The sequence below is a fragment of the Labrus bergylta genome, chromosome 10 (genome assembly GCF_963930695.1).
Source record: "Labrus bergylta chromosome 10, fLabBer1.1, whole genome shotgun sequence".
Classification (NCBI taxonomy): Eukaryota; Metazoa; Chordata; class Actinopteri; order Labriformes; family Labridae; genus Labrus; species Labrus bergylta.
The window spans coordinates 7329405-7343048 of record NC_089204.1 but is presented as its reverse complement, the minus strand read 5'-3'; the positions used below and the strand labels follow the sequence as shown (position 1 = coordinate 7343048).

At 42.2% G+C, this 13644-nt stretch overlaps 1 long non-coding RNA gene across 2 annotated transcripts; it reads left to right on the top strand.

Annotated features, from left to right (window-relative positions):
- Positions 1-4153: 4153 nt before the first annotated feature.
- On the top strand, positions 4154-9606 carry LOC136180376 (uncharacterized). Of its 2 annotated transcripts, XR_010667061.1 has the most exons (3): positions 4154-4410; positions 4722-4816; positions 8700-9606. It is a non-coding gene; the product is annotated as an uncharacterized lncRNA (long non-coding RNA). The 2 variants fall into 2 exon arrangements; XR_010667060.1 differs by lacking the exon at positions 4154-4410 and having other exon boundaries at positions 4638-4816.
- Positions 9607-13644: the final 4038 nt, after the last annotated feature.

Here is a 13644-nt window from a genome sequence, read left to right as displayed (position 1 = left end):
TTAAAGAATAAAAGTAGAAATACAAAAAAAAAGTCAAGTTGTCGAAAAAGTCGAACTGTTGAGATTACAGCTGAACTACGAGATAGCCTATAGAAAATATTTCAAATGACAAGGATAAAGTTTAAATAAAATTTTGAGAATATATACGACATGTTGAGAAAAAAGCTCAAATTTAGAGAAAAAAAAAGTCAAAATATTAATAATTAAGTTGAGATACCAATTTGTGAAATTTCGACTCGATTTTTGAAATTTTAATTCAACTTTCTTGCCTGTCATTCCGACTTTTTTCTGGAAGTGCTTAATGTAAAAAAATATCTCTCCTCTCATTATTAAATTCTTATGCCTGGCTCTAATCCATTTCAGTATCAATGTGAAGTTGAAATTAATATTTTATTTTAAATCTTTTTATATTTCTAGCAAAGTTTGACATTCATAAATGTAAATTTACCAAAATAAAAGCCCACGTTCTTACAAAAAAAATCAAATGATAACTTCTGACAAAAACATAAAAGTTAATCAAACTGTGAATCTGAGCTGTTAAATTAAAGTATGTATTTAAACTATTTTCTTAATGTAACTATCTATATATTCCTATTTTATTTTGTATTTATGTCTGAGGAACATGTTTGTACTTCTATCTTTAACTTGTATCCTTACACTGTTTATTTACCAAAGGTGTACATTTCTACATTTTAAATAAAGTTTATTGAAGAAAACTGAGTTACCTTAATTAAACTAAAATGTTATATTTACTATTCAAACTGTCAGGTTAGAAACCAGGTTCAGACGTTTTCATAGGGGATTTTTTAAATTCCTTTAAAAAAAGTGACCTTCCTGTTTATAAGCCCGCGAACAGGATTTACCTGTTTCACAGCATCTTTTGACCCCCTCCCCCCTCCACTGAAACCCTCCGTGTTTTGTTGTGTAATAGAAACTGTCCCACTGCTGCAATATCATTAGTATCACCCTTTAACACTAGTTACCAAATTGTCATGGATGTTTGTCTTGCTTTTAACCTCCTCCCCTCCCCTACACACACATGCACCACACACACTTGAAGAAACACAACAACAGAATAAATACCAAACTAGAGGTTGTCAAAAGGTGTCTGCTAGAGGAACGCATTCCTGAAAAGTTAGGATGTAATCATTAAACAGTTGGGCTCATTTTCGTGAGGTATGACGTTTTACAGTATTTCCATCAAATCAGAGGGCATAGGTAGGGCAGAGACAGGGTATAAGTAACAAAATAAAACAGGAAATGACACAAAAACAAAACATGGCCTGAGGTAACCTCACCTTGTCGGCAGTAGCTCAGTCTGTAGGGGCTGGGGTTGGGAACCGGACGGTCACCAGTTCAGTTCAAGGTGTCTCTCCATTATCCATTATCTCCATAGGATCCTGGTTCTGCGTGTGTGTGCATTTCAGCCTCTGTGTGTGCAGCATGTTCAACAACAGAGTTAAACTGAACTTCCCCTCACAGTGTCCGGTGTTTATATCCTTGTGTCAGGTTAAGGCTTTTGATTTTTTAATCTAATGAGAACGCCTTTTTATTCTTTACAGCTGTAGCCTACTGTATTAACCAACTTGACCATTTCTGTTATACACAATTACATATTCATAGCAGTAGAGGGCGCTGCCATGCATGTTTTGACTTGCTCATGAGGTCAGCAGGCTGCACACACAAAGACACACACAGTCCTGCATGTTTGAAACCATGATCCTCACTCTGGTTTTACTTTTTTTTTTTTTACATTTGGCTCTGATTCTCTGTGTGTTCGCTGCGTACACGGCAGTCATCCAAAAGGACCCACAGACAATGGCGAGATCCTGAGCAGCTTCTCCTGGTGATCTAAGTGTTTTATTACCGAGTTGTTTAAAATGTCTTCAGGGTTGAATACACATACTGACACAGACTGACCAAGTGGGTCTGCAGGAAGACCACTAAACAAACCCCTGTTCAACTCCAGAGGGAGGTTGTGGTCAAACTGTGGAGTTCCTGGTTATGAACTGTGTTTTTTTTAGATAAATAAAGGCCTTCATCTTTGCAATATGTCTGTCATTACATAAGAATGTGTTTGTGGGCAGCTCGCCGGGCTCTGAGAACAAAACAGTCGTCATCCAGGGTTCATATGGGCACGATGCTCAGATCCTACTGTGATGGCGCCGTCGATGAATGTGAACAACTCATGAGGAATCCCATGTAACGTGTTTAAATCAAGAGGCAACCAAGAGACAGAGAAACAAAGCCAACGCAAAAGTGAAAAATAACTGCAGTTCCTCCAGTGTCCACTAGAGTCTGTCTCCTGCAGTGAGTCAGACTCCATAGAGCTCCATGTTAAAATGTACAACTTTACAGCTGCAGTTCCTCCAGTGTCCACTAGAGTCTGTCTCCTGCAGTGAGTCAGTCCTCATAGAGCTCTATGTTAAAATAAACATGTTTACAGTCTGGTATAAAAACAGTTTGGGTCTCTAGAGCTCATTTCTCTCTTCAACTGTACAGGCTGAATGTTTATACAACTCACCCGTTTACATTATATTAAGTCTTAAAGTGATGTAGAATTAGGGGGCGTGGCCTCTTTGAGTGACAGGTTGGAAGTTGCAAGCTGTCTGCTAGATGTCTCCTCAGCTAATTAAGTCCCTGACCTTTAACCTCTGGGTCGTGTTTGTGCTGTTGGAGTCTTTTGGAGATTTGTTCATGTAAATATCAGACTAATAATCTGTCTCTCTGTGAGCTTTATCAGACTAACAGACCGTCCAACAAGTCTGAGCTCCACTTTTAACAACCAGTCACATAAGGAGTTCATTTTATTTACATGTTAGCAACAATTAGCAGCTAATCTGAGTCTGTGAGAACTATACTGTACCTGGCTAGTTAGCTCCTTGGATTTATCTGTGGTGGCCTGTGCAGGGGAGTCAGGATGTTTGTTTGTGTTTCCCTGCAGAGAAGACAGCGGGCTGTAGTGATGAGAGTCCTGCTTGTTTAAGTTACCTGGTTCATGTAATTCACCTGAGTGAACAGCACGTCCACTACGTTCCACGAGCTCTCTGAGCTTCTTAAGTCCTTCTAAAAAATCCAGGCAGCTACCAACACAAATAGATTCAGGCTATGTAGGAAACACGATGTGAGATCAGTAACAGATTTTTATTCTGTTGAGGTTTGATAATTTTTGTAGAAGCTTCTCTCCTGTACCTCCTGACTCCAAAATAAGGTCAAAAAATCAAACATGAAACTTGAGAAAAGGCAGACAACAAAAAGTAGTGCATGACCACATCCATTATTTATACAGGCTTGGATTAATTGGGACAGTTTCACATCTCCACACTGTTAATGTATCACTCACAGGAGTTGTGTTTTGTGTGACCATGTCAGCTCAGCTGAAGTGAAAGTAGATCCTTGTAGAAGGATTATGTTGAGGAGCTGTGCATCAGCTGTCATGGATCTGCTCGTTTCTCTGCTCAGGTCTGGTCCACTCAGGAGGGGCTGTGATTGATTCCCCGTGTGTCGGCATACCAACACCAGGCCAGCTGCTTGTCGGGCACAATGGACAGATTGTGCCTGCGCTGCCCAAACGACAGCTGTCCGTGGCTGCCCTGCAGAACTCTGATAGGTGATTACAGACCACAGATTTCATAGCTTTCAGTCACGTGACCGGCGCGGAGGCCTGTAGGTAAAAAAGAGCTGAGGAAAGAAGAAGCTGCCGCGCAGCTTTTGAACTTACCTTCTCTTCAAGTCAATGCATGTTTACGTCACCTGACAAACACAGAACACTATTTCAATCTGTCCTCAGCAGCTACAGACCCAACTCATGAACTCCTCTGACCTTAATGATATTCATGATGATGAGGATATTTAGGATGATTTTGAGGCTGATTAAATCTCTCCATAACAGCTGTTGATGTAGTGCTCTGCCTCTGGTCACTACCTGTCAGCACATCTGGTCACTTTCTGATGTTTTGTTTCCTCCTCTCTAGATCCTCGCGTGTGTTGTACTTACTCTCTGATGTTCATCGCTTTATATGAAAGCGTCTGATCAATGAATTGTAGAATGTTTACAGCCTGGTTCAAAAAAACAAATAGGTGTGATTAGCTCATGTCTCGATCGACACACACTGTACGGGGGGGTGAATGTTTTGATGACTCATCAGTTTTGATTTGATGAAGGATAAGAGTTATTAACAATAAGGTGTTTAGCTGACCTGATTGACAGGTGGGCGTGGTGTAACGGTTTGTCAGGAGGTTTAAAACCCGCCTCAGCTCCAGCTCTCAGCCTGTCGTTAGGTTGACTGAAAGTTAGACTGAGACAGCATTTCCAGCATGGAGACCGCTATCGATGGGACTCCAGCGCCCCCTGCAGGAACAGACAGGTGACGACACTGAAGCTTCAAACATTCAGATTTACAGTCTATGGTGAGTACAAAGCAAAACAGGAAATTACAAAATACTAAAATAAATGACCAAAAAGAAAAGTCAAGTAAGTTGACAGGTTGTGTCACCCGCCAAGTGGGCGGTTCCTAAAATGTCTGGCGTCACGTGAAAGCTATAAATACACACTCTGTTTCTGTGGTATACGCTCTGTACATGTAAAGTTGTCAGTTGAATTAACATCCAGTTTTTACCCCTCTCCTGTTCTTTGTCTCACTCATGAATCCATCTTAAATCTGCTGAAAGCCGCCCGCTCAGCTGCCCTTCTTCTTCTCTGTTACTCAATGTGCACTCAGATGACGTTTTTCTCTGGACCTGGACCAGAGAATTTCTGGGAATGGTTTGGATCAGTTTGTTTAAATGATCACATGTCTGGGAGACGTTATCCGGGGTAAGTGTTTTGTTTTGATATCTTTCATAATGAATATTCACTAATATATAATATAATCCGCTTGCACACAACTTTCTACTTTTAGACTTTCTGAGTGACCTCTGAATCCTTAAATACTGCAAACATTGTGTTTGAGCTTGTATATTTCTTTTCTATTCTTCTGACTCCTCAAAGTGCTTTTACACTGCAGGTCACACCTACACATTCACACCCTGATGGTAAAGGCTGCTGTTTAAAGTGTCCATCAGTTTTAACTCTTCCATTCATACACCGCCAACAAAGCAGCGGGAGCAGCTTGGGGTTAAGTGTCTTGCCAAAGGACGCATCGGACATGTGGCTGCAGGAGCTGGGGATTGAAACCCCGACCTTCCTGTTTAGAGACGACTGACTCTACCACTGAGCCACAGCTGCCCCAGACTGTGGACTGGCCTGTCACTATAGGTCTTCATCGTCAATATTCCCTCACAGCCTCTGAGATCATCTGCAGCAGGTTTTCTACACAAACTGTCTCACAAATAGGAACTCCAGCTGCTCAGAGCTTTTTGAGCTCTGCAGTGTCTCTTGTCTTTTTATAAACTCGAGTAACACAGCTTGGTTTGTAGGGCCGAAGGGGTCGCTGGTTCAAGTCCTGGAACATACTAAAGTATAGAAATATAGTCACTTCACTAGGACTGTCGATGTGCCCTTGAGCAAGGCCCCAAAACCCAACGTTCTCCCTGTGTTGCTGCCCCCTTTTTATCTTGATATAACAAGATGTAAAAGATCTCAAGAAAACTGAAATTCACATCTTAAGGGGAAACTGAGTACAATAAATTATTAAGGTGTATGTCCACTTAGGGCTTCCATACTTGAGAGAAACAAACTTTGTGAATATTTAGTTTTCTACCTCTGTTTACATATTTACTGTTCTTACATTCCTGTGTTTGTTTGAACATCTTTAACGTATTTCATACTTCTTTGCAGGTTCCTCTTCCTGTTTTTCGGTGCCTGTTTTGTTTCTAAAGGTTGTTTTTTTTGTGCAGTGTTTGCTCTTTTTTTAATCTGCCAAGTTTCATTATTTGCTCCAGTTTCTACACTTCATGGGAAAGCACCACGATCTAAACCCTGAGCATGAAATGTGCCGTACTAATGAAGTCATTTTAAGGTTTGGAAACGTTGCCTCTTCACAAAGAGAAAAGTGCCTTCAACATTTGCCTTCATTTGGTTGTTTCCAGCAGCTTATAATAATCATAAAAACATTCAGATATTTTCCTTTTATGCAGCATCTCGTCTCAAAGGTGATATGTGTGAGGCGTGTAGTCGCAGAGACTGACTCTCTCATCAAACAAAAACAGAGCCCAGCCCAGTGAGAGTGTGTTCAGGCCTGCCGTCCCACCTGTCAGCGTTTGCACACATTGCGTCACCCTGTGATCCCGCTGAGCCTCTTTGACACATTTGCTTAGTTGTGTGTTTTTTTTAAAGCTTTATTGCCCACACATGTGATGTCTGCCTGTTGTAAAGCCTTCACAGAGAGAACAGGAGTCGGACAACTGCAGCATAACTCGGCGAGTCAACAACAACTGCAGAGAGCAACTGTTGTTGGGTATTTCTGGTCCGCTCGTATGATGGCACAGCTTTGCAATGCTTTGTGGCAGAGAAAAACACAGGCTCTACTTAGAAATGGCTCATTTGGTTAACCTTTTTTCTTTACCATGGCTCATAAAATCCAAAGTGTGCTCTTATAATGAACAGTAAAAAACCAACTGCATTCAAAATAAACCAATAAAGGGGGAAGGGAAGGGAGAGAAATGTGGACGCGAAAGACAAGTAGAACGGTTATGCAACATTAACTCTGCAGAATTGGAAAGTGTTGTTGTGGCCTTCTCCTCACAAATAACTAAACTCTCCGTCTTACCGTCTTCACTGAGATGATTTCTCCGCTCTGACAAAGTGCATCACCAGCTGATGTCACTGCCTTCAGCATCATGCAGAGATATTCCCCGGATGTTCAACGCGCTGATTTGACTTCCGCTGTTGCAGGATTAGGTCAACAGCGTTCAGCCGTCCAGAATGATGTCATAGAGCATGATCTAACTCTGCGGCCAGATGACTGAATCATACATTTTCCTTTAATTTGGGGGTTATTAAACTCACAGAGCTGCTCTCTGTGAGTTTCGAGAGAAGACGATTGGTATTCGCCTCGGGTAATTTTCTCGCTTATGTATCATTTGAGTTGCACTGAATGAGGAGTTAAATTAGTGCTTTGTAGCCGCTTTTATTGGTAAGGCGATGTTTCCAATTACCAATTAACTAACAACAGCCATCCTTTATGAGCAGAGAGTCTGGTTATTGGATGAAGCTCACAATCTTAAACAGATGAGTGATTTAGGAGAGAATTATCATTTCCACTCAGGTCGTAAAAACACAAAAACACTCGGCTGACTCTGCGGCTAACATCTGATCTGTTTGGGAAATATGTCACAGATTTCTCTTTGGATTTCATAATGGTTTTGTAATCTGATTTTCCGTGAGTGTTTGAGTGTGCATGCAGTGTATTTCTTGATCCCAGAGCCAAAGAGTCCTTACAGGAGCCCAAGACGAGTAATTCCCAGATGTTTTCTTGGGATCTCAACTTGTTGATGTCTTTATCTCGAGACAAAAATGTTGATTTTAGAATTACACAGAGCAGTCGGGTAGAATCAGTTCTATCTGATAGCTGTCTCCCCCCGCCCCCTCCTCTCTAGAGTCGATGCTCACACAGGTCACCATGTGGTGGACACTGAAGCTTCAGTGTTTATCCAGCTCTGCATCGGTCTGTAAACCTTTCTGTGTTCTAACCTCTCTCCATTTTTCAAAAGCATCTCCAATATTGATCCTAGTTTGAGCACGTTTCTGCTCGTGGAGCTTATTAGAAACATGCAGAGGCTTTTTAGGTCGGGTACAATCACTTCTATCTGAACCACTTCTCTTGCCCGCTTCTATCGCTGCAACACCTGTTGGTTTGACCTGATAACTGCTCTCATATCTGGCAAACCGAGGGGCGTCCAAAACGGCCGTGTGGGGTTGCCTTAAAAGCGCCTACCTTTTCTGGTCCAAACAAATCCAGAGCATTCAGGAGCAGAATCTAAAGTTAGAAGGAGGACATACTGACTGCTGCATTGTTGTCAGAGAAGCCAGCATTTCAACATAACATGTTTCCTTAATGTCTGATCATATAGTAAGATACCTTTATCATTTCACTCACTACACATCTCACTGATTGCTGCTGGGTTGGTATCCCAAAAAAGCAAGATAAAAAAAAGTTGATAAAAGATCCAGAATGTACTCGTTATGACAGGAAAATGGAGTAAAATAAAATGATCTGATGCACGTCCTCTTAAGGCGTCTGTAAATACTAACCTGACTCAGAGCTGATTGTTCTCTAAACTGTGTTTAAACTACAGTCCTGCGGCCTGTCCTCCTGTTGTGGAAACTGTTTTTGTTGTGATCGTGTGTGTTTGTTTGTTTGTGGCTCTCTCACCTCCTCAAATAAAACCAAATTAAGGGCAGGAAATGCTCCTGGTTCCACTCAACTGCACCAAATAGAGGGAGGTGTGAAGGGCACTTAAGCCTCTGTAATCTTAAACAGAGGCTGCAAACACTTTCTCCCTGCATGTTTGCAATCTGAATCTTTACACTCTGCTCCCTCATGAACTGAATCACTTTGTTTTTATTTGTTATGAACTCATTCCAGCTTCTTTTGCAGCTCCTTGTTGTTTGGGATACCATCACGTTCAGGGGGATAAAATAATTAAAATACCACAGGGCCTTTCAGATTGACTGCGACAGAACACGACCAGCTGCAAGAATTATTTTCATCCCAACCACTTTAATTATGTGGCTCACTTTCTATTTTTGCCCCCAGAGAGCCGGACCTCCCCCTCCTCCCCCCTCCTCCCCCTCCTCACAGTTGGCACAGTTGTTTCGAAGATCTCACAGCACCTGTTTTAAACCCAATTGTTATCCCACACCCTTTCTGAAGACGCTTGCACCTGCTTCAATTATCTCCTCATAATGTTTCATGCTCTATCTTCTTCCTTGTCATCCACATAAACATCTTCAACACGGATTGTATAAAGCATGGCTGAGTTTAAGGCCTAAAACATCAGCCCTCTGGATTTTTGTACAAGTTAAAAGGACTTTTTGGGCAACAACACCCAGCAATATGAACATATTCTGCTATGTGACAGAGGTGAAGAAAAATGTCCACAGAACTTTCTGAAGCCACAAACAGATCCACAATGAGAGACCCTGGCGCACACTTGCACGGTGAGATTCCCCCGACGTCAGGGCTTTTTTTTCTTCTGATTGAGCCTGTAGAAAATGCAGACAACGCCTGAGAGCAACATGACAACATGCAGCCTGTTTGATCTTCCCTCTCATCCCTCTCAAGATATGAACAAAAGAAACGTTGGCAGGAAATATCTGCAGACCTCTGGCTCACTGGCAGAGGTGCTGATTGGCAGGCAACTGCTCGGGCCCCAGGCCAGTAGGGGGGCCTCGAGGGCTGACAAACTTTGCACCACAGCAGCGGCTTATAATGTGCAAATTTTCCAAGTTGCCGTAGCAACAGAGTCCGCTACACGACGCTATAATGAGAATATTTGCCTTTATATCAATGCTATGTGTAATCCAATGGAAAGACAACATTCACAAAAGAGAGGAGAACAACATACTGACGAACAGAAAACATAATGCAGACGTTTAATTATGTGCACGGAGATCGTAGTGGTCGTGTGTAGACACTAAATAAAGATCTGACTTAAACTCTGTCACAATTTTCATTCTTACAGTGTGGGCTCTCAGGTCGTGCTCGACAATCACGTCGTACGGTATGAAAACATAAATCATGAACTTTGGTCGTGTGTCATAAATGATTCAGTCGTTACAGTTAAAGCTGACATTCCATCACGCCTTTTCTACTATCGGAAAGCGTACACCGTGATTTAAACTTGTTCAGGACAAGCAAGAGATCAGACATACCACTTTGTCTACAGGGGGGCGCCAAAATCAACTTAAACTGCAACTGGAGCTTAAAGGACTATCCTTGAGTTTTTTTTCTCCTAGTTTTTCAGTTTGTGATTTCCTGTAAAGTAATATTTGTAAGATTGAATTCTTTACCACGGTTTACTGCGGGACAACAACACTTCAAATGTTTTTGGGGATACAATGGTCCTTTTTGTCGTTCTGTATTGCTGTTTTTTTAGAAAATATATTCTGGGCCTTTTGCCCCTACCAGACAGGACAGCTAAAGAGAGACAGAAAATGCTGGGAGGAGATAGTGGGGGACGACATGAAGTGAAGGGCCAAGGCCGGATTCAAACCCAAGTCGACGAGGACTACCGCCTCTGTACATGGGGTGAACGACATACCGTCAGGCCATCCGGTGCCTTAGTTCTGTGTTTTAAAGTACTTTGTTTATTTTTATTGTGAAAGGTTTAGAAAGCAGGTTCTGTGAAGTCAATAATCTGTTTCTGCTTTAGTGTGATGAGAAACGTGGGTAGAAAGTCACTCAGAGAGTGGATCTGTTATGGGAGCCTGGTGGTTGGTGCGCACGCCCATGTACGGAGGCTGTAGTCGCAGGTTTTGTGTCCGACCTGTGGCTCCTTTCCTGCATGTCGTTCTCTCACCCCGATTTCTGGCTCCTTCGCCTGTCCTTTTAGCCCCCGTTTAAAAGTGTATATCAGTATTTAAGTGTTTCAATCTGTCTGCTAAAGACGCAAATGTTGTTTTTTTAACTTAATTCTGTTTGTATATTTTGAACCACTACTGAAGGCATGTTTGTTAGTGTGTTTCAGCGTCTACAGCTCATTGTGGAGTCAGCTATGATCTCATCCTCTCCAATAACAGCAGGCGACACGAGCGAGGCAAACAATAAGGCCAGAACTCTCAGGTAGGTCCGGTCTGTTATGTAAAGTCCTTGAGACCACCTTGTGTGTCAAAGCAGGAAAAAATGACTCCTCATGTCGAGTACTGAATCCAGACTCTGAGAGGTGAAGAACACTGACGATGATGATGATGATGATGTCCTCTCTCTGGGATAAAATGACCAAAATGTGTTTCACAATCGTTAAAGAACATCTGTGAAAGTTTTTCAGACTTGTCTGTGTACTTCTTGTTTACCTTCGATTTGAAAAATGACAGAGTATCGACCTCAAGCGAATCATTTAACTAACCCGTATAAATCTGTAATCTTTGCCTCAAACTTCAAGATGAAAGGTCTTCTGCTGTTTCTCTGGTGAGGTTTGAGAACGTCGTGGTTACAGAGCCGATCCTTCAAAAGTCTCGTTATTTAAAAGTTTAAAGAAATGTAAATGTATGACCTCTTTCTTCAAAGTGTTTAATCGGCCTCTCCTCTCAGCGACACCTGAGCTCTTACATGCAGCTCACTCCAGTCCGACATGTCGTGATTAAAGTTCCTGTATGTGATTAATAAATCACACCCCAGGTCAACACGGCGTCCAAATAAAAGCTCCAAGGCACCCAACCTGCTGCTGCAATGACATCAGAGGTCAGAGGTTAACTCCCTCTCACGGTGATTGATACTTCTGCAAAGGGCAAAATAAGCGACAGCTTTTTTCTGTTATTCAACCTTTTGATATGAGGAAATTGCTTCCTGCTGCTGAGTGCTGTTGCTATGTGAACCGATGAGGTCATGTGTGGAGTGACCTCATCATGCCATTCAGCGTGACCGCCACCTGAAGGTCTGTTCAGAATGCATTCAGAAAAAAGTGTAATAAAGGTCTGAATGACCCAATGTGTCCCTGCTGAGCTCTTCTGTGGAACAAACACCTGCAGGTCAGGTTTCTATACAGCAGTGTTTCATTTGACTTTTTTAAGACAGTATATTTGAGTATTTTTGGGCTTTTAGCTAAATGTGCTCCTGTAACTAGCTAGCTAAATATCTATTTCTATTTACTCCTACAGCTTCATGAAAACATATAACATGTGTAACCGGTTGGTTAACTTCATTCTTTAGAGAGGTCGTGCAATGATGGGAGAGTTGATACACTCAGAGGCAGACGTACAGGGGCTTTAATTTTTGTTAAAGCGAGTGTCAATACTTCCTTGCTGCTGAGGTGGAGGTCGGAGCAGGCCGTGCATGAATGAGGACGGCGGTGGTTGTGGGGACGAGTGGGCGTCAGGAACGTCAGGTGTTAGTAGCCCGATCACCTTGCTGTAGGGTGGGGGAGCGCCGTGTACTCGAGAGCCTGGCTTCTGCTCCTGGGACAAGGCCTCCTGAGTATGAGCACTGTGCTCCTGCTTCATCATTAATTCATCAGGCCAATCTAGTAAACATTCTGGGATCTCTCACAAACACAAAACTGCATACCATGATTTCAGAACATATACGCACTCAATGTGGCGGCACATTCAGTATGAATAGCAAGAAGGTAGTTTCAGACACAGTCAGAGTATTTGAGAGTTTACTTTTTTAACTGATTTTGTTGCAAGACAGATTTGTCCAATTTGTATCGATTGCACGATATATTTTTACTTCTTCTACTGCCTTTTTATTTATTTTTTATTTTTTAAAGATTTATTTTTGGGCTTTATGTGCCTTTAATGGAGAGATAGGGCAGTGGACAGAGTCAGAAATCAGGGAGGGAGAGAGAGTGTAGGGAATGACATGGGGGAAAGGAGCCTGGGCCACCCTGGAGGACCACAGCCACTGCGCCATCAGCGCCCCTTCTTCTACGACAACCTTAAACCTCCAGTAACTCTACGTCTTATTTGTTGTATTCACTGGTGGCCTGGTGGATGGATGTTTTATTGCTGACTGCTAAAACAGACTGCACTCTCACAGGGATAATAAACACAGCTTTGAATATCTGTACCAGATTTATTGGCAGTCCATCACATCCATACATCAATGTCAACCTCATGCTGAAGGTGGAGGAACATTTAGAGGAGCACTGAACTGAGACAGGTTCATTAACTCTGGACGATGAATATTTGAACAAAGTCTACTGGAGTATAGAAACAGTTCAGTTTGGAGCTTTAAACTTTCTGTTAACTTTTCCACGTTGGGACACCAATTTTCTCGAGACCAGATTTCTGAGCACTTCTTTTAAGAAGTGTTGATAACTCAATATCAAAAATAACGACCCTGTGTTGATGCTCGAAGGAAAGCCGGCTGATCATCAGAATCAGGAGCATTCATCTACTGGGGACCATGAATCTCATCAATCAAAGAAAAGGAGCCATTTCTGTCTGGACCACAGTGAACTGTAGTCATAATTTTGGTCCAAACAAATCCAGAGCATTCAGGAGCAGACTCTAAAGTTAGAAGGAGGACATACTGGCTGCTGCATTGCTGTCAGAGAAGCCAGCACTTCAACATAGTTGTTGCATGTTTCCTTAATGTCTGATCATATAGTAAGCTCACTTTATCATTTCACTCACTACACATCTCACTGATTGGACCTTAAGACCTGTTAAGAACAAATGATCCCTCATAATGTCATCGGCTGTCATACCCCTCCATAGGTAGAAACAAAAACTGTGAAGTGGATATTTCCTTCCTGACCTGTTCACTGACCTGCTTCACGGGCCTGTATGTTGACTTTGAATGATCAGCCTCTAAAGCCCCTCTTTGATGTGTAAAATTCTCCAAAACCACCTCTTCCAAACCCCACAGCCTGATATGTTTTTCTAATGTCACGGTCAATCGTTATGGCAGGACAAGAGACCGGATTGTAAGTGGAAACAAAATCCCAATCGTCTCACAGCCAAGTCGGTCTCCTGTCGAATATTTCTTCATAATAACCGACACTCTGTTTCTGCTCATGATTTCAACCTGCTGCCGA